Source organism: Balaenoptera borealis, assembly GCF_965194805.1.
Source record: "Balaenoptera borealis genome assembly, chromosome: 13".
Taxonomy (NCBI): Eukaryota; Metazoa; Chordata; class Mammalia; order Artiodactyla; family Balaenopteridae; genus Balaenoptera; species Balaenoptera borealis.
This window is the reverse complement of record NC_138870.1, coordinates 88,056,097-88,076,191: the sequence shown is the minus strand read 5'-3', so window position 1 is coordinate 88,076,191 and position 20,095 is coordinate 88,056,097. Positions and strand designations below refer to the sequence as shown.

General features: G+C 41.8%; 1 pseudogene across 1 annotated transcript in view; it reads left to right on the top strand.

Moving 5' to 3' along the window:
* LOC309608729 (putative tetratricopeptide repeat protein 41) overlaps positions 1-20,095 on the top strand; it is an 89,642-nt pseudogene that overhangs the window by 17,759 nt on the left and 51,788 nt on the right. The window contains exons 2-5 of the transcript XR_014249721.1: positions 510-732; positions 8,406-8,566; positions 11,751-12,192; positions 13,790-13,990. The product of XR_014249721.1 is annotated as a putative tetratricopeptide repeat protein 41 (transcript). The remainder of the gene's footprint in view (positions 1-509; positions 733-8,405; positions 8,567-11,750; positions 12,193-13,789; positions 13,991-20,095) is intronic.

Here is a 20,095-nt window from a genome sequence, read left to right as displayed (position 1 = left end):
ATTACTACAAGCCAAAACACCCCCATAGAGCAACGGGCTACTTCTCAGTGAGTAACTAACAATTATGGTCATTTTGTTGAATTCCTAATGTCATGGTCATCAGGATTATGGGAATCTTTGGCATGTGAGTGTTTCAATTTTTTATTCTCTCCTGGTTGGGTAGTCTCCTGTCCTGGGCCTTTGGGCAGGTTGGGCCCTTGATGTAACCCCAGGTTCATATTGGACAACCCTAGAGTCTGTGGTAGGTGGAAGAGCCTTCTGAGGTTACCATCTTTGCACCCTCCTAATTTTACATAGGACAGGGCTGAAGCCCAGAGGATGAATGGCTTATTTGGAGCCAACTGAGGTCACAGTTGAGAGACTAGAATTTCCTATCTCTTAGAGACAAACGTACGCAGGAATATTTTCCCTTCCTCCCTTCCTCATTCCCTCCCTCCCTCCCTCCCTCCTTCTCTCCCTCCCTCTCTCTCTTTATTTGTAATTATTCTTGACTGCATTTTCTGTCTTTATTTTTCCGAATAAATCCTCTTCCAACTTACAAGTCTATTTTGCTCTTGTCTGGAGAACATGGTCGTGGGAAGTCCAGTCTGATTGCCAACTGGGTGAACTATTTCAGAAAGAAACATCCAAGTGTGTTGCTGACCCCTCATTTTGTGGGCAGCACCTGTGAAAGCAGTGACATCATGTTGGTGATATATTACTTCATCACAGAATTACAGTACAAAAGCTATGGTAATGGAATCAAACTTTGAAATTCATTCAGAAAAATTTTAAATTATTCTGTCTTCTGCCCATGTGGCTGTTTTTCTCTTGTTCCAATCTAAATCCTGTATAAGTCTTGCCTACATATCTACCCACCTCTTCCACTCACAGAATTAAATTTCTTCCCTCCCTCCCTCCCTCCCTCCCTCCCTCCCTTCCTTCCTTCCTTCCCTCCTTCCCCAGATATTAATTGAGTACCTTATGTGCCAGTGGGGATACAACAGTGAACAAAGTGGACAGAAGTCCTTACCCTCATGGAGTTTTCCTGTTATTGGAGAGGGGAGGAAGACAAAGAGTTAACTAAATAGAAAATACAAAATGTTTGATGATGGTACGTTCTATGAAGAACAATCAGAGAAAGAAAGCAGGCAGTGGGTGTATAAGAACTGTTAGGATTTTAATTAATTATTTATTTATTTATGGCTGTGTTGGGTCTTCGTTTCTGTGCGAGGGCTTTCTCTTGTTGTGGCAAGCGGGGGCCACTCTTCATCGCGGTGCGCGGGCCTCTCACTGTCGCGGCCTCTCTCGTTGCGGAGCACAGGTTCCAGACGCGCAGGCTCAGTAGTTGTGGCTCACGGGCCTAGTTGCTCCGCGGCATGTGGGATCTTCCCAGACCAGGGCTTGAACCCGTGTCCCCTGCATTGGCAGGCAGACTCTCAACCACTGCGCCACCGGGGAAGCCCTGTTAGGATTTTAAAAGTGTCGTCTGGGAAAGCCTCACTGAGAAAAGGGCATTTGAATAAATACCTGAAGGACTTAAATAAACTAGATGGATGGTGAGCGCTGTTCACTGAAGTGGGACAACGTTGATGGGGCAGCAGGTTTCGAGGGGAATCAAGAGTTCTGCTTTGGACATGAGATACTGAAGGTACAAGGTATATAGGGGGAGAGAGAACAATCATGTGGGATCTACCTCTGTTCTAGGAGCAGCTGGGGAGCCTGACCACTTCTATTAGCTGTGTGATCTTGGGCAAGTTATTTTAACTCTCTCTGGCTCAATTTTCCCATTTGTAAAATGTGGATAATAAGAAAAAGAACGTGTCTTATAGGTAGTTGAGGAGATGAACTGTGATACGGTATGAGAAACAAAAGACACTTAGCACAGTGCTTAGCATATAGAAAGCACCAATAAATATTAGATATTGGGGCTTCCCTGGTGGCGCAGTGGTTGGGAATCTGCCTGCCAGTGCAAGGGACGCGGGTTCGGGCCCTGGTCTGGGAGGATCCCACATGCCGCGAAGCAACTCGGCCCGTGAGCCACAACTACTGAGCCTGCGCGTCTGGAGCCTGTGCTCCGCAACAAGAGAGGCCGCGACAGTGAGAGGCCCGCGCACCGCGATGAGGAGTGGCCCCCGCTTGCCGCAACTGGAGAAAGCCCTTGCACAGAAACGAAGGCCCAACACAACCATAAATAAAATAAATAAATAAAATTTAAAAGAAAGAAAATGCTCCCTATTTCACTTAACAAAATTAATTTAAAAAAATTAGATATTATTATTATTATTAGGTGACTGCTGTGTATTTACATGTTTGTACGTGTCTGACTCTGCCTGCTTTGGAGAATTCATCCCTTCTCACCCGGGGCTTGTACCCATGTGCGCTTCTGGGTGCTGAGTGAGCGTGTGAGGCCCCTGGTGAGTTTTGATGGACGTATATCATTTCTGTACGAAGGGACAGATATTTGAGCTTCCTTCTGTGTGTGTGTGGAGGGGCATTGTCTGTGAGTAAATAAAGTGAACACGTGGGTGTGAGTTCTCAGTGGTTGCATTTCTCAGGGTGTGTCAAGTGGGTAAAATCAAAATCAGTAGCAGCAGGTATGCCTGGTTGTAAAAGAAAGCTACTAACCCTGCTCAGGCACATCCCAAAGGCGTTCAGTCTGGCCAAGCTGATGATATCAGCTCAACTGCACACGCCCAATTATGATTTTATTTCCGAAGTGAATTGTTATTTTAATGAGTGTCTTTTTAGGCGCTGAAAGCTCCTAATCAAAACAGCTGCCATCTTCCAAACAAACAGACCTTTAAGCTGATAAAGCTAAATAAAATCAGGAACAGCCTGTGAGAACTTGACAGCGAGGCAACACCTTCCCTTGTTAACCGGAAAGGCTGTAGTTCTGAACTTCAATTCTGGCTCCGCTACTTACTAGCTGTGTGATCTTGGGCAGTTTACTTCAGCAATCTGTGCCTCAATTTCTCATCTCTAAAATGGGGATGGGATTAATAGTACCTACATAAAGCTGTGTGAGGATTAACAGATAATACACGTAAAGAACTTAAGCGGGTCCCTGGCACATAGTTGCCATTATTATTGTTGTTATTATTATTACTCCTCAGTGAGCCAGGGAAAGAGGCAGGGAGTGGGGGACTGCTGAGAGAAACAAGAAGCTCCTTTTCATTACCTAGACGAAGGAGAGCAAGGATGGAAAGCAGAGTTTGCAGCTCTTGCTACACGGCAGCCCAGGAGGAAGCCGGGGCAAGCGGGGCCGGCTGGCTGCAGCATCATTTAGCGTCACTGCCTCGGCTACGAAGCTGGCTTTCACCCGGGGGAGGTAGACGTGGGCAGGGGAGGAGGAGCGGCTGCTGAGAGCACAGCTGGGCCTGGGAGGTCACGAGCAGATTCAGCTTCTTTGCAGAGAGCATTTTCCCGTGCCCGCCTCAGCTGTCCACAGCTGCAGCTCCTGCGTGGGCTGTGAGCCTGGGCCCCTCCCTAGTGGGGATGCTAAAACGCCCTTGGGTGAAGCTGTCATTTCTGCTCTCCGTCCACACCCTTGCTGGCCAGGATAAAGGGATCTAGCAGAGGAGAACTGCCCGCCCACCCGTAGCCAGCTCTCCCAACCCAAGTGCCCTTGCCTGCCCTGCAGCTGACATCCCCGCTGTGACAGGCTTCACAGAAGGTCAAAGTAGAGCCACCGCTTTTCCTACTTACATGTTTCCTCGCCCTGTTACTCCGGACCCTGGCGGCAGCCCTGACTAACGAGGAGTTCCAATTATTAAAGGCTTTCCGAGTGCCAGGTGCTGTGGCTAAGGGCTTCATCAGCATCTCTTTCTTTTTTTTTTTTTCCCAAGAGGTCTTTTTTTAAAAAATTTATTTATTTTTAGCTGCGTTGGGTCTTCGTTGCCGCACGTGGGCTTTCTCTAGTTTTGTTGAGCGGGGGCTACTCTTCGTTGCGGTGTGAGGGCTTCTCATTGCGGTGGCTTCTCTTGTTACGGAGCGCAGGCTCTAGGCGCGCGGGCTTCAGTGGTTGTAGCACGTGGGCTCAGTAGTTGTGGCTCGTGGGCTTAGCTGCTCCACGGCATGTGGGATCTTCCCGGACCAGGGCTCGAACCCGTGTCCCCTGCATTGGCAGGCAGATTCTCAACCACTGCGCCACCAGGGAAGCCCCCAAGAGGTCTTTCTTGATATAATAGTACAGTTACGCTTCTGTGAAATACAGTTACCCTCTCCACTTGTACACAATAGATTAAAAATGCTTGCTACATACAGTGCATGGACAGTTCAATAATTAGAACCAACTCAACTGTGTTTGAAATAAAATAGCTTATTTAGTCATTTAAAGTAAAATAACTATGCATATGAAAATAAAGATATGTAAATGTTAGGATCTACAAGGCTGTAAAAATAAAATCATTATTCTGCATTATACAAAACAGTGCAAGAAAAATTCTAAATAAGCTTTTGGAGCACAAATTATAAATTTTCCATTTTAACTTATCATGCAGACATAGCATTTCAAGCCATGTTATAGTCTATAGCCAGGTTCTTAATTTTTAAGAGGAAAAAATGCTAGTCAGTAAATTTTACGGTATGATTAAGTGTCACATACCATAAAATACTGACATCTCATTTAATGCTCTCAGTAAGCCCTTGACAGCATTATCGTCCCAGATAAAGAGATGGGATGGATGGCTGGGTCACACAGCTGCACGTGGGCAGAGCAGGGAGTTCAAACTCCGTTCTTTGTTGTGTTCAAAGCCCCAACTCCTCATTACTGCACTGTCTTGTCCCTTTGAGCCAACAGAGGGACATTTCTCTCTTTTGGATGACTTCCATCGGGGTCCTCTGCCAGCATCGATTATCAGGAGAGTCTGCAGAGAGATCATTGATGTGGAACGGGTGGAAATACTAGCAGGAATCCTTGGCAGCCCTTGCCAAACCCTTGTTCCCTGGGCTCGGCTGACTTCTCCAGCCTTTTGCTCCACGGGGATGGTTTCCTTGGAGGAGACAGTCATGTCCATCCCTCTGAGTCTGCCCACTCAGTTCCCTTCTCCTGGAATGCACTCCCCTTTCCTCAGGTCAGGGAAATCCTTCTCATCTCTTACAGCCCGATTTAAAGTCACCCTCTCTAGAAGGGGGGCTGATGGGTGCCTCTCTCCCTCACCCCTAACTTTGACCAGGTGGCAAAGATAGCCCCAGTCCCAGTGTATTCTAGTTTACGTGGATGTCTCCCTGCAAATACTGTCAGCTTGCCTTTCTGGGCCCTCGGGTGACTCACACCTGGTCCTGTCATTCTACGTTTTATTGTCTCCCTCTATAGTCCTGTGCATTCAGGGACCATGTCTATTTTATTGGCCATTGTCATACTCAGTGCCTGGCACAGAGCCTGACGCGTAGAAGGTTCTCAATAAATCCATATTGAATAATGAGAGACAATAGGACAACATTGCCCAAAAGAGAAGAAGTTAGTCAATCACTAAGCCACTTTGTTCCTAAGTAGTATGGAATTGCATCAATCAACTTTTTTTTCTTTCCCCATTAATTTAGCTATCCCAACTGGGTGTTTAAACACTTAAGCTGTTACCATTTAAATTAGGCAACAGGCGGTTGTCATTTAGTAGAGACAGTTTTTGTTCTGCCAGAATAAAGAGAAATGTTTAGGATCATTTTCCAATACTAGTGATGCTGACTTACTTTGTCTTCAACATCATTTTGAGGAGAAATCATTCTAACCACCCACAATGTGATTTTAAAAACACAAATGTTTTCCTTCGTCTACAAGGATAGAAATCCACAAGAATCATCCTTGAATACTTTTTTCTTAGAATTTTTTTTTGGCTGATTATTGTTAGTGATATTAAACTTTATGATTGTCAAGCTGTGTATATTTTTTGAGGCTCATTCACCTCCGTTTTGTTACTTAACCTCTACACCAGTTTTGTGAGACAGACAGTCCACACCTCCTACCTGTGATTGCGCAAGAAATGTTGACCCACACAGCTTGGAAACTCAAATGGAGTCGTCTTTACATAATTCCTTGTTGTTTGAAGAAAAGCTATTAGAAAAATAAGTGTTTTAAAGGCTTCTGATGATCTGTGTGTCCAAGTCCCTTCACCTCTAGGCCAAGGTGTCCTCATGTGCGACACGAGGGGTTTAGATGAGACTAGAAGATCTGCAAGAACCCCTTTTGTTCTAAAATTCTGTCATCGAAGGCCTGACATCTCACCATTGCCCATATTTTAAATGTTTTTTTAAACTCAAAGGATGAAGCATCAAGATTAATTTTTCTCTTCCCGTTCTTGAAAAATATTTTTAATTGTGTGACACAAGCTGAAACTCTGCCTTTTTTGATGCCTTCTCCTTTATATCTCACATTCGTATATGACTTCCATGTCATTGATTTTATGGTCATTTTCTGATATAAAAATATCTTTAAAAATCAATAATCCACTTATAAAATAAGTCATGGGGATGTCATGTACAGCATGGTGACTATAGTTAACGATACTGTATTGCATTTTTGAAAGTTACTAAAGAGTAAATCTCGAAAGTTCTCATCACCAGAAAAAATGTTTATAACTATGTATGGTGACGGATGGTAGCTAGACTTATTGTGGTGATCTTTTCCCAATGAATACAAATATTTAATCATTATGTTGTGCACCAGAAACTAATATAATGATACATATCAATTATACCTCAATAAAAATATCAGTGCAACTCTCTACTGTAATACAAAGGACAAAGAGAAAGTAATTTATTATAAAATAATATGTATTTCAACATGTAAACGCGCAGACATGATTCCAACAGAAGACATGGTGGAGTAGGCTGGTGCCTGCCTCTGTGTGGGAAACGACCCTGAAGGCAATAGCTACGGTCAAGACTGACGTGGGTGTGCTGTATTCAAGGCACAAACATCATGAGCAATATTCTCTCAGGGTGTGATTTTCTGCAATGGTGAACAAATCTTGGTATCATTTCAGACAAAACAACATACAAGCTTCTATCAGTCTCACATGGTAGTTACATGCTTAGAAAATTCAGTGTGTTTTAAACCCACGCGAAAAGCACTTTGCATTTATGTGTAAAATAGAGCTGTTTCTAGATTAGTGATTATAAAGTCCCTCCCCACACACACACCATGTTCGAAAGTCAGACCCCGGGACAGAGCTTCACTGTGTGTGACTGGCTGTGTTGTGGGATGTCTAGAGTCCCTGAACGCCGCTGGTGAGTACCACTGCTCTAAGCGACTTCCTGGTTTCTGAATGTTCGTGGGATTTCCTACCTCCAGGCCTTCATCTCTGCCTTGTCTTGCTTGAGATACCCTTGCCCTCAACTCTACCTGTGTATTCTCTGAGGCTCATTCCCAATGTCTTCTGCATGAAGATTTTTCTTTATTGTGATGGGTCTGCATCAAACTCCAGTAGCCTTCAGACTCATATTCTGCCTTAAACTGAGTGTACAGACCCCATTTCCACTTCCTTTAGCTTTTGACTTTATATTATAGATCATTTTATCTCATCTATCTCCTAGGCATCTAGCACAGAACCTTGTACATAATAGGCAGCCAATAAATATTTGTTAAACCTAATTACTCTCAGTGACTCTAACAGCATCTTCATACACCTGAGAAACTTAATCCATTCCAGCTTCTTTGCATAGCTTGATTTTCTAGATCCTAACATGCCTAAATTTCTTCGAAAAATATTGCTTTTGAAAATTAAAAGCAAGGCGGAAGTTGTATGTAATAAAGTGCTCTTAGAATATTAGGTAGTTGATTATAATTTTGGGTTGCTGCTACTATGTCACTTAATCACAGTCTGCAAGTTGGTCCTCTCAAATTACTTCCTTTATTCTTTGCTGCTTCATAACTTAATTCTCCCTGGGAATTTCCAGAATCCAAGCTCTGGAGTCCATTACTATGGGCTGGGAAATTTAGGACTGGTTGTGTTAGGTTTAAAAATGGGCCAGGACCCAAGAGACTAGGTGGTGGGTGGGAGGTGTTGTGTGTGTGCACTGCTGGACCACCCAGGGTGGTGGCTGTGACCCCTAAGCAGGCACCTGATGTTAAGGATCTGCTGAAGCTTCACAGGTCACATAGCCCGACTTCTCTTTCTTCCCATCCAACTCTTTGTGATGATCAACATTTGCATTTTGGAAAGTGATAGTAGTGCTTTGGATCATACAAAATATTTTTTTACATAAAATCCTGAAAATATATAGGAGACATCTGGTGGTAAATATCATTACCTGTTTTGGGCTGAATATTTTGAGGCTGCTAATCACACATATGAGTATATGTGTCAGCTGTACAGCTGTGAGTAGCACTCATTGTTCCCAACCCCTTCTGCCGCCTCATCCCATTAACATGTTTTAGCAATGATGGAAACATTTTCAGATGATTTGAGCACATTTCTGTGCTGTAGGTTCCCAGCTTGAGACTGATATTCTCAATGAAGATGCAAATATCTTGGTCTTTTCACTTCTTGTAGAAGTGTTCATTGCTTCCATCAGTGTAAAGCCATGTATACTTGCACTAGATGGAATCGAAGAATTGGTTGGCATTTATGGGATTTCAGGAGAGAAGGTAATCTCTTTTTAAAATAATACCTATTTTATTACTATTTAATGAAAAGAAAACCCCTTAATTTAGAATGTACATAGCACCCTTCCATGGCATTGCCTATCTATAGTTACAGCCAGCACTGCTGCTAGTTACTGCTGAATATTTTATGGAACAAATACTTATATAACACTTACGATGGGCCAGGTACCATTCTAGGAACTTTAGAGATACTAACATTTAATTCTCACAACAACCCTGTGATAGAGAAATTGTGATCATCATCCCTGTTTACCCAGAGGGGACTGGACTTGGAGATATTAGATGACTTGTTGAAGGTCCTAAGATGATGGTGGACTTGGAATTCAGGCGTGGGCAGCCTTGTTCTAGAAACTGTGGCCTTTACTCCTGCACGGTTCTGCCCCTCTGTTTTATACTTTGATCAGACATTTATTGGGCCCCTACTATGTTCTTTAGGTTGTATATTTTGATCTGCCTTGTTTACACTGATTTTGCACATACCAAATCCCATTGATGGGTTGCTATCTTTAGTTTTTCTTCTGTTTGAAGTAATATTGGATCAACGGAACCTCTAATGCTTCTTACCATCAGTCATTACTTTGTGAAGCATTTTCTCTAAAACTTCTACATGCATAATTATAAATTATGTAAGTCATGTATGTTTCTCATAGGAAATACGGTAAAGAAGAAGAAAATAGAAAATTAAATATACTCACAGCCTCACCACTGTTAAGCCTTCTTTTTCCTGTGGATATCTTCATGTAAATGAAATTACACACCATATTATGTTGTAATCTGTTTTTTAATTCAATACGTGGCGACCACCATACATCCAACCAGTAATTATTGACCATTTAGTATGGGAAAAGCACCGTAAGCAGACAGACATGGTCCCTGCAAAGAAATGGAGCTTTCATTCTCGCAGGGAATGGCAGATACTAATATTATCATCACACAAGTAAGTATAAAATTACAATTGTGACGTGTGCTGCCAGGGATCAGTATGTAGTAGCGTGAGGGCCTCTAATGAAGGCACTTGACCTTTGGAGAAGGCTTCCTGGAAGAGGGGCCACAGGCGGAGCTCTGCAGGAGGAGGAGGGACTGTCCAGGCAGTTCCCCGAGCCATCAGTGCAGTGGTGAGGACCCTTGGTTTGAATCCCAGCTCTGCCGCTTCCCATCAGAATGAATTAGATGAGACATTTAGGCCCTTTGTGCTTCAGTTTCCTCCTCTGCCTTTCTAGAGGGTTGTTAGGAGGACTGAATGAGTTAATGAATTAAAATTATACCCGGGATTTAAGTTATAGAGGGATGACTGAGTGATGGCATGGAAAAACAAACCAATGGTGTTGAAAAAAGAATGTATTATTTACACTTCCGGAGAGGAGACATGCCTCGCCTCGCAGGGCCCCGGGGGAAGTATCAGGGTGGTCAGGAGGCAGAAGACAGGAGCTGGGGGAAAGCTGAGGCCAAAGCCTTTTTTTGGGTTTTCATGGGAAAGGCAAGGTAGGGCAGAGAAACAGTCTAGGATTGGCTAGTTTGGATAATCCCAGTGGGCTTTGGGGCTTAGGGGCTTTCCCTAGTTGTCTGGTATCTGGCCAGGGGATGATTTAGGGCAGGGGAAATATTGGCTTGATGAGCGAGAGTTAGATAAGGTGGGTCGGAGCATAGCTGTGGGTTGGCTGGTCTGCACATAGAAGGCATGTTCCAAACAAGCTGTCCACCACTCCCAGGAATTGGCTGGCCTTGGGAGGAGCAATCTCTCCCTGGATCTGTAAGCCCCCCCCCCAAGAGATATCAAAATAACATAAGATACAGAAAATGTAAAAACGTACCTAATGCAGTTGGTACCTGATGACACATTCAACACAGTGCCTGGCTCAGAGTAAGTAGTCAGGATATGATAGTTGCTATTATTAGGCAAAGAGGGGTGGGAAAGCCTGTTAAAGGAATCTGGAAAGATCTTATTTGGTGTTTCTTTTATTCCAAAATAAAACCATTTAACTTATGATAGTATTGCTGCCCAAAGCAACAATTCTTCAGCATAAAAGTGTCTTCTTTTTCAATTGAATAGTTCAATTTGAACTTTCTTGGTTTTACTCTGTTCATCACTGTAGGTCGTTCTTCAGAACTCTGTGATTTTGTTAAAGTACTTGCTTGTAGGAGCTTCTTTTTAGAGTCCGCATTTGTACTATCAAATTCGTAATAGATAGGTGATAGGTCAGTCAGTATGGTTCTATGGAGTGTGAATTGGTGTTGTCTTACCACCATACTGCTTGCTATCCAAGGTACTGTTAATAATTGTAACCCTAACACTTACCCTATATGCCACCTACTCTAAGTTTATTTAAAAAATTTTTTTAAAATTGAAATATAGTTGATTTACAATGTGTTAGTTTCAGGTGTACAGCAAACTGATTCAGTTATACATATATCTATATGTGTGTGTGTATATATATATATGTATTCCTTTTTACATTCTCTTCCATTATAGGTTATTACAAGATATTAAGTATAGTTCCCTGTGCTATACAGTAGGTCCTTGTTGGTTATCTATCTTATATATAGGAATATATATCTGTTAATCCCAAACTCCTAATTTATCCCTCCCCCCATTTCCCCTTTGGTAACCATAAGTTTGTTTTCTATGTCTGTGAGTCTATTTCTGTTTTGTAAATAAGTTCCTTTGTATCATTTTTTTAGATTCCACATATAAGTGATATCATGTGATGTTTGTCTTTCTCTGACTTACTTCACTTAGTATGATAGGTCCATCCATGTTGCTGCAAATAGCATTATTTCATTCTTTTTTATGGCTGAGTAATATACCATTGTATATGTGTACCACGTCTTCTTTATCCATTCATCTGTTGATGTGCACTTAGGTTGCGTCCATGTCTTGGCTGTTGTAAATAGTGCTGCTGTGAACATTGGGGTGCATGTATCTTTTTGAATTATGGTTTTCCCCAGATATATGCCCAGGAGTGGATTGCTGGATCATATGGCAGCTCTATTTTTAGTTTTTAAAGGAACCTCCATACTGTTCTCCATAGTGGCTGCACTAATTTACATTCCCACCAACAGCGTAGGAGGGTCCTTTTTCTCCACCACCTACTCTAAGTTTAAAAACCATCAGCAAAGTAGTTTTAAAGTCGTGACATTTTCAACTGTCTTTGACTCTTTCCATCAGGCAAAAGACCTTTCCTGGCTGCCAGGCTCGCTGTCTCGTCATTGCAGGTTTATCATGAGCACTGTCTCCTCCAGCCTGTCCTACAAGTCGCTGTGTGCCTGCCCAGACGCGAGGACGGTGGAGCTCATCAGCACAGAAGATGAAGAAGTGAAACTACATATCTTTAGACAGTATCTCCCCCTTCCCAGCGAAGACCCCTTCTGACAGAGCAAACACAGCTTGAGGAAAAAACCAAACCTGAGTCCTTTAAAACTCACAGTGCTGGCAAATGAACTGAAAGAATGCAGAATCTACCGAAATGAGTTTCGGTGTCTGAAGGAGTACTTGGGGGTGGTCCCCATTCAGGAGCTCTGGGAATTGATTCTGAAACACTGGACTGAAGACTATAGTTGGACTTTGAAACAAAAAAAGGCAAATTCAGACGCTGCGGCTTCAGGAGAAGGTAGGTATTAGCCAGTATTAACAACCTGGTACGATTCCACAGGGAGAAAGACTCCACCTGGGGAGGAGGGTCTAGGGAGAGGATTATCAGAGAAAGTACAGGCTGCCCAGTTAAATCTGAATTTCAGATAAACAACCAATAACCTTTTAGTATAAGTGAATCCCAGATATTGCATGGGAAATACTTATACTAAAAATTGTTTGAATTACAGATAAGTAACAAATAATCTTGAGTATAAGTATATGCCCAATATTCAATGGGATATGCTTATGCCAAAAATTGATTTATTGTTTACCTGAAATTTGGATTTAGCTGGAGGCTCTATATTTTTATTTGCTAAATCTGGCAGCCCTATCTAGGGAGCTGTGTGTATTGATTGTAAGCAGAAATGTATTAAGTACAAATTTCAGTCACATTTCTCAGGGGTCTAAGGAATGAGCCTTTATTATTTCTGTACTTCAATTTAATCTCTCTTTTGAGCCTACAGTCCCACTGATGGCAGAAACTAGGTTAATTCAGGTTAATCTCATCAGTTTACTTTGTTTTCAGTCAATTCAGGATCTTTTTCAGTCAAGTGAGGCTTTGTGACCTTGCTGTGTCCCTGTTGGGTTGTGCTTAGATCTGAGGGCCTTGGTGCTGGGTGTCCTTGGTTGTCATCTGTTCCTGTCATCTTCCACCAAGGTGGTCGTGGCTCCACATGGTCCACAGACACCGACGTGCCCCCGTTTTTGGCATCCTCGGGGATTCCTGTGGTCCCATCTGTTCTTGGGTTATTCCATCTGTGCTGCCATCTGCTGCCATGTTCCCTCATCCTCACGTGCACCCCTCAGCTCCCTTCTGCACTCTTCTTGAGCCTACAGTCTTGTAGGTACTCAACATTCCCAACAGAGAATGTCACCACTCACTGCACCAGTTGGAGGCCCAGGCCCTATAGGTCTCCCCCATTGTCCCCACAGCCATTTCTCCTCTCTGGTTCTTCCTGGTGGCATTGGGAAATCTGCAAAGCTGCTGCCTTCCAGGCTTCCGATGGGAAGCAGAGCTCAGGTCCTCCCTACTATTGGGTCTCAGAAGCATCCAGAAGCCAATCTCTCCCTTCTGCAAGCTACCTTGGGTTCAGGGGAGGGCACAGGCCCCTTCTCAGAAACCCACTTAAGCAACTTCATTGCTTTCTCTCTCTCTCTCTCTGTGTCTCTGTCTCTTTTTTAACACCTTTCTGAGTTCAGCAAAATCTCTTTTCCTGTGTGGGAAAAAAAAATCTTTAGATCTTCCTGTAATTGTCTGAGTCTGTTGTTTGTGGTTAAAAAAAAAATTATTCCAGGAGTTGGCCAGGAATCTGTCTTTTGATATTCAACAATCAGGCTTTCGAGAGCCCAAGCTTGTTCTCATGAGCCATTGGCTCTACGTTGAGCTTCAGAAGTCTCTTGAAACGTGAGTTTTTCTCTCTTCATTTCTGCTGTAACAACCTTCTTCTAAGTGAATTAGAATGCAGCAGTGATGGGGAGGTAGGGCTGCGGAGAGAGAAGCAGAAGATGCTGGGAATGAAAGACACGTGGTTTGGTGCTGCAGCATATCATCCTGTCCCACTGTTTTGCTCTAGAGTTTGCATTTCTGCAAAGAAAGTTAACTTCAAGTTTACTGTGCCCTCCTCCACCTGCAAGGAGGTGGAAACAAGGTCTCTGTGCCCAGGGAAGAATCCTTCAGGGAGAACCACCCACGGCTGTGCCCTTGGCTATCCTCACGCCTCCAGGATTGTGCAGGAAAGCCCCGTCCTCCCCTCCAGGGACTGCTCCTTTTCCAGGTGACTTTCTTCCTCCCAGTGCTGCCCACTGAGACCCACTCAGGCCCAGGGAGCTCAGCCACAGGTACGGGAAGAGCTTGGTTAAACCTCGCAGGAAGCTTGTGCAGCTGGGTCTGAACAGCTGCCTCTGCTGAAAGATCGCGGGTATTTGGGGCTCATTCCCCAATCCCAGCATAGGAAATCAATTTTGAATGGTAGACCTTGCTGTCATTTCTCTCCATGGTCTTAAGGATCTCTTTAGAGTTGGTTCATCCAGTGGGAAATCCAGCTACAGTGGAAAAAATCTGAGAGTCAGGTGAGTAATGAGTGGCTGGCTCACGTGTGTGTGAATGTGTGGCAGGACAGCAATCCTACAGAAAACCCTCTCACACCCATACGTGCAAATCTGATGTTGGAAATCTTAATAAAGACTGTTCAGCAGAAATGCTAAGTGTCATAACTGGCAAGCCTGCCAATTTGTAACTGTAGCTGACACAGATGGAGTTGTGACAATGTAGGTGATAACTGTCGACTTAAAAAAACTGCACAACATGAGAGTTGTGAGTTAGGTTTTATTTGGGGCAAAATGAGGACTATAGCCCAGGAGACAGCATTCAGATAGCTCTGAGAAACTGCTCTGAAGAGGTAGGGGGGAAGGTCAGTATATATGTGATTTTGGTGAGGGGGGAGTACATGTAATCAAGCACATATTTTTTTCAGGAGATTGCTGCTAGTCTCATGAAGGTTACTGCTAGTCATGAGGACCAGACATCACCGTGAAGGATTTTAGTGCTTTTCTAGATATGAGGAGATACAAGAATTGGGCTCATAAAATTGGCTCCTGAAAATATCTGACTATCTGAAGACCTGTTCTGCCAATTTTTCCTAGAGCACTGAGTGCCTCATTTCTGCTCTCCACCCTGAACTCCTTTCAGGGGGTGTTGGAAGTCAGCAGCTGAAGCAGTTTATGATTTAATTCTTGTAGAGGTAGATGGCAAGTGCCAGTGGCAAGTGCCAATTTGTAGTAGACAGGGCCCCATCATGGTCATAAATTCGACCACGCTTTGAGAGGCATTTCATGACCATTTCGTCCCACTGTGCTAGGAAGGTTCATTCCTAGGTCTGGCAAAGATTTCTCTAATAGGCCACTAAATGTGCTATGACTGGACTAGGTCTTTTAACAGTAAATAAGGACTCTGGACCACCTGTCTTACTAATCTGTTATGGTGCAGGAAAATTCCCTCTTGTTGTATCTTCCGATTTCTAGAGTTACACTATTACAATCATTGATCTCATATAAAACTATATATATTGGAGGCTCAGTCACACATTTGGTAATGTAAGAAACAACAATCTTGTAAAACAGGCAAAATACAAATAATATAGCTAGCAGTATTATTAAAGTCATAAGTAAGAATTAAGCCAAGAACTTCCATTAGGCGCAGCCCAGTATATCCTCAGGTCACCTGACTTAGTCTATTCTGTACCAATCCTTATCTTTCAGGGAAATGATATATTGGCACTGTCCATAAGGCTCCCAGCCCAATTTCCTAGTGTTACTAGCCTGGTTATCCTTAGTATAATTTAATTGTTCCCAAGATAAAGGGGGGGCCTTAGAACTTAAATGACCATAGCCGGGTGTTAACCACATAAATCCATCCCATAATTGTGGGTGGTTTTATTCGTTGGCTGAAATTTTGCTTGTTGCTCTGCTTGAGTTTGAGTAACTTTAGGGGAAAATTCATTTTTATGGCCAGGGTCAGAACAGGTATTATTAATTGGGTAGGTGAGGGGATCCCATCTAGCAATATCAAGAGTAGCCTGAACAGGACTGAACTTTCTTTCTTCTAAAATAAATGTCCTGGGACTTCTCTGGTGGTCCAGTGGTTAAGAATCCGCCTGCCAGTGCGGGGGACACGGGTTCAATCCCTGGTCCGGGAAGATCCCACATGCCGCAGAGCAACTAAGCCTGTGAGCCACAACTACTGAGCCCACATGCCTAGAGCCCATGCTCTGCAACAAGAGAAGCCACCGCAATGAGAAGCACGCGCACTGCAACGAAGAGTAGCCCCCGCTCACCACAGCTAGAGAAAGCCCGCGTGCAGCAACGAAGACCCAACACAGCCAAAAATAAATAAATAAAATAAAGTAAAATAAATGTCCTGGGACTTCCCTGGTGGTCCAGTGGTAAAGAATCCGCCTTCCAATGCAGAGGGGCAGGGATTCGATCCCTGGTCGGGGAACTAAGATCCCACCTACCGCAGGGCAACTAAGCCTGCGTGCCTCAACTAGAGAGCCCGCATGCCACAACTACAGAGCCTACAAGCCCTGGAGCCCGTGCACCACAACTAGAGAGAGAAAAAACACACACACCACAACTAGAGAGAAGCCTGCACGCCGTAACGAAGATCCCACGTGCCGCAACTAAGACCCAATGCAGCCAAAATAAGTAAATAAATAAAATAAAATAAAAAAGTCCTAAGGGCCATCCAATTAGAGCCTTAGAGTGGAGAAATCCACCAAAGTAATCCAGAAGTACTAGACACAGGTAATTGGCCACAAACCCAACAATTGGATTGATTTTTAAAACTAGCATAGGATCGTGTCCATGATAGAAAAACGTGATTTATATGCAAAGGTCGAAGAAGTCAAGAAAACATTATAAATGATCATACGAATCAGGTCCAGCATCTTGGGTCAGCTGTCTGCTTCTGATGTCTTCTTCTCGTCCTGGTATGAGTGTAGTTTCCTCTGTTGAGCATCGTTTTAAGGTGAGTTTGAGGTCAGCAGTCCTCTCTATAGACCAGTCTGGTGCCAGGACCCTTTGTAATTGGAAATTAATCTAAGAGTCAATTCCCTTCAGTTTTGCTGTGTATGAGCTAGTTAAGAGTACCTGATAAGGGTCCTTCTATCCAGGTTGGAGATCGTATTTTAAATTATGTCTTTTCCAGTATGCATAATCCCCTGGTTGCAGGTTGTGGGGCATCTGATCTTCGTCCAAAGATAGATTACTGAGATAAGCTTCAGAAACAAACTTAGAGTGCCCTTTTAATAATTCAATTAAACTTTACATTAATATAATGTAACAGCAAGGAACTGTCCAGGAAGTGAGTCTTAGTAAATACAGACCTCCATTAACAAGACTGGGATTTAACATTCACCGAAACGTCTTTCTCTTTCTAAAATTACCCTCATTTCTACCAAGTATAACCAAATTAAGACTAATTTGTTTGCAAGATAAGTCTAGTCTCAAAAACTTGGCTTGATAATTTATATAACTATAATTGGTCATATATGCTTTTTGCTTTGCTGAAACTTTTACAAGGAGTCTCAGACTGAACTTTTAGAAGACCTCTCAGGGCTAGAAAAGTCACGCCAAGGACTTATCACGGATTTTGCCTGACAGATCTTGGTGAATTACTCCCTTTTTAAGGTTCCTGAAATACCTGAGTTTTCTGTACCTGTTAGTGAGTCGCCTTCCTAATTTATCTGATAAAGCTTCCGGGAACCTAAGGGTTTACAATCTCTGGAGGGAGCAGATAGAGAAAAAAGATAAATGTTTCAATTCTGTTTACAAAGGTATAATTTACCAAACTACTGGAAGTCATAATTAGTTTGAGGGAAAGGTTTTCTTATACCTGGAAAACACAGATTTAAACCAGTAATTTTTCGGATAGAAACCAGATAAATTATAACCATATTCACCAGTTCACTCAGTCTTATGTAACTAACTCTTTTTGTTAACAGTTTATGAAGCCATCAGGTTTCTCATTAGGATTCTTTAATTTCTTACCCAGTTCAGCATTATGGTCTGAAAGTCAGAAACTTGTATTTATCCAAAAGTCCTTTTTATAAATCTTCTTGAAGAGGAAGCATTTTTGCAAAGGCATCAGAATAAAACCATAACTGTCTATAATGACAAAAGACTTAAGAAAGCATGTTTAAAATCTGATTACAATGCGATTGACGAAGAAACTTGGTTACTGCTGTCACATACAACACTTTAAGATAATAAGTAGAATTATGACCGATAACATTTTACCAGGGCATATCAGAATTTTAGGAACTCCATATAATTTCTAGGATATCTATATTAATAACATTTACCATACAATATAACCTAAGAAGATTTATTACTCATTTGACAATACTTCCCATGTAATTTAACATACCAAATGGACCTAATTAGTTTAATATCTCTCTTTGGGATGTTTCAGGGGCCCTTTGAAGCATCCCAAATTTAGCTAGAGGTCAAGAGGACTTCATTAGAATTTGGTTTAGGAAGTTTTTTTCAAAAAAAAATATCAAAAGGGTTTAGAACACTCAGGTAGGATCATAGGTCACTGTGAAACAACAGTTATTCACTTAGCCAAAGGAACAAGAAAAGATTTCAAAGACAAATACACAACAGATCACTTAAAAGGTAAAGAACTTAAAATCTGTTATCAAAGGCAGTTCAACATCTTAAGAAAACTTGTCCTCTTAACAGAGAGAAAAGCCAAATCCAAGTTTTGCACCAGCTTACTTTTACAATTCATTTACTCAATTAAATTTATTTTAACCTTAGTCAATCCTGACCATGCACAAAACTCTTTTCTCGGGGTCCACTTTCCACAAACTTTTCCTCACTTTCTGTATCCATCACTTTATTTTCCCATTCAGGAACAGCCACCTGTAAGTCAGACCTACTTACTTTTCCCTTAATAAAATGTAATTCCATTCTTCATACCTTCTTTACTGAAAACACACATCCTACTTTCCTACTGTGTACTGAAATGTTTCCTTTATTATTTCTATTAGCTTTAATTACATGTTTAAATTAGAATCCTCAGCTCTTAAAACCTTGATTTCTTGTGAAAACTAAGAAGTAAGCAATTATGAACTGTCCTTTACATCAGCATCCTGTAGATTGGTGAACATAAATAACAGTGATATTTTGTAAAAACTTTTGCTTTCTTTAGAGAACATGGCACCAAATATATGCATTAATAGTCCAAAATACCTTTTGTTTCTCTGTAAAAGGAAGCCAGTGTTCAGTAATTAATGTTTCAGTATCTTATTTGATTTGGGAATGACCTAGCTATTCAATAAGCTTCCATCACTTAACTTAATTTAGCACAACTCTAGGATTTCAAGTTACCAGAATCTGGAGAGACTATTTTAGATAGGCGTTCCTAAAGCATTATTATTCTTGATAGAGTTTATCTAAAAGCTCTTATCTCATTTACATTTTCTTTCCTTAAAAGTTTCTTCACATCAAGTTACTTTCCTTGCTGACAAATTTGTAACAGATATAACAAGATTTTATTTAGCTTATATTAAACCTAGGTATAATAAAAGTATTATACTTAATGTTGATGACTCTAAAGACATGTCTATATTAATTAGATCAACAAACAAACGTTAATACCAGGTATTAATTTCATACTATTTCCCAGTTCACATGAACCTGAAATTCATTTAGCTTAATTTCTTTTGTATTTAGAATTGTTTGATTTGTAAGTGCTTACTTTTCTTTAAGCCAATTAAATAGAGCTCATTTACAAATTAACCTCAGTAATATTATCCAAAGACAAAGACACGAACTGAGACATACGTATATCCAGACAGACACAATGAGAGATCTCATAGCTTGATTTTCTAAACTTAGTCATGAATCAGATATCACAATATAAAACTCACTAGTTGTAAGTAACAGTTGGAATAAGGAATTTTTTTCGGTTCCTATTTTTTTTTTTCTTTCTCAGTCTCAGGAATTAGAGATGATCTAGATAAGATAAGTGGTCCTGAGAGCTCTGGTCTCAAGGCACAGGGAGAGAAAATCAGGTTCTCCTAGTAGGACTTGTTCCCTCAGGGTCAGAATTCTGAGGATATATACATATGTATTCTTCAAGCTAGCTTCCTCTACTGGTTGGAAACTAAACAGGTGTCGTTAATCTTCGACTGGCATTGTGTACTTAATTGGCACAGTTGAAGGTTCATAATTTTCGTAGATAACCCCTTTTCTTTCTTTCTTTTTTTATGGTCTTGAAAAGTTGATCAGCCAGTATAACAAGGGTGTTTGTATGTAATGCAGACCACCCTAGATTGTGTCTTTCCACTAGAGTAGCCAAATCCTCATCTAAG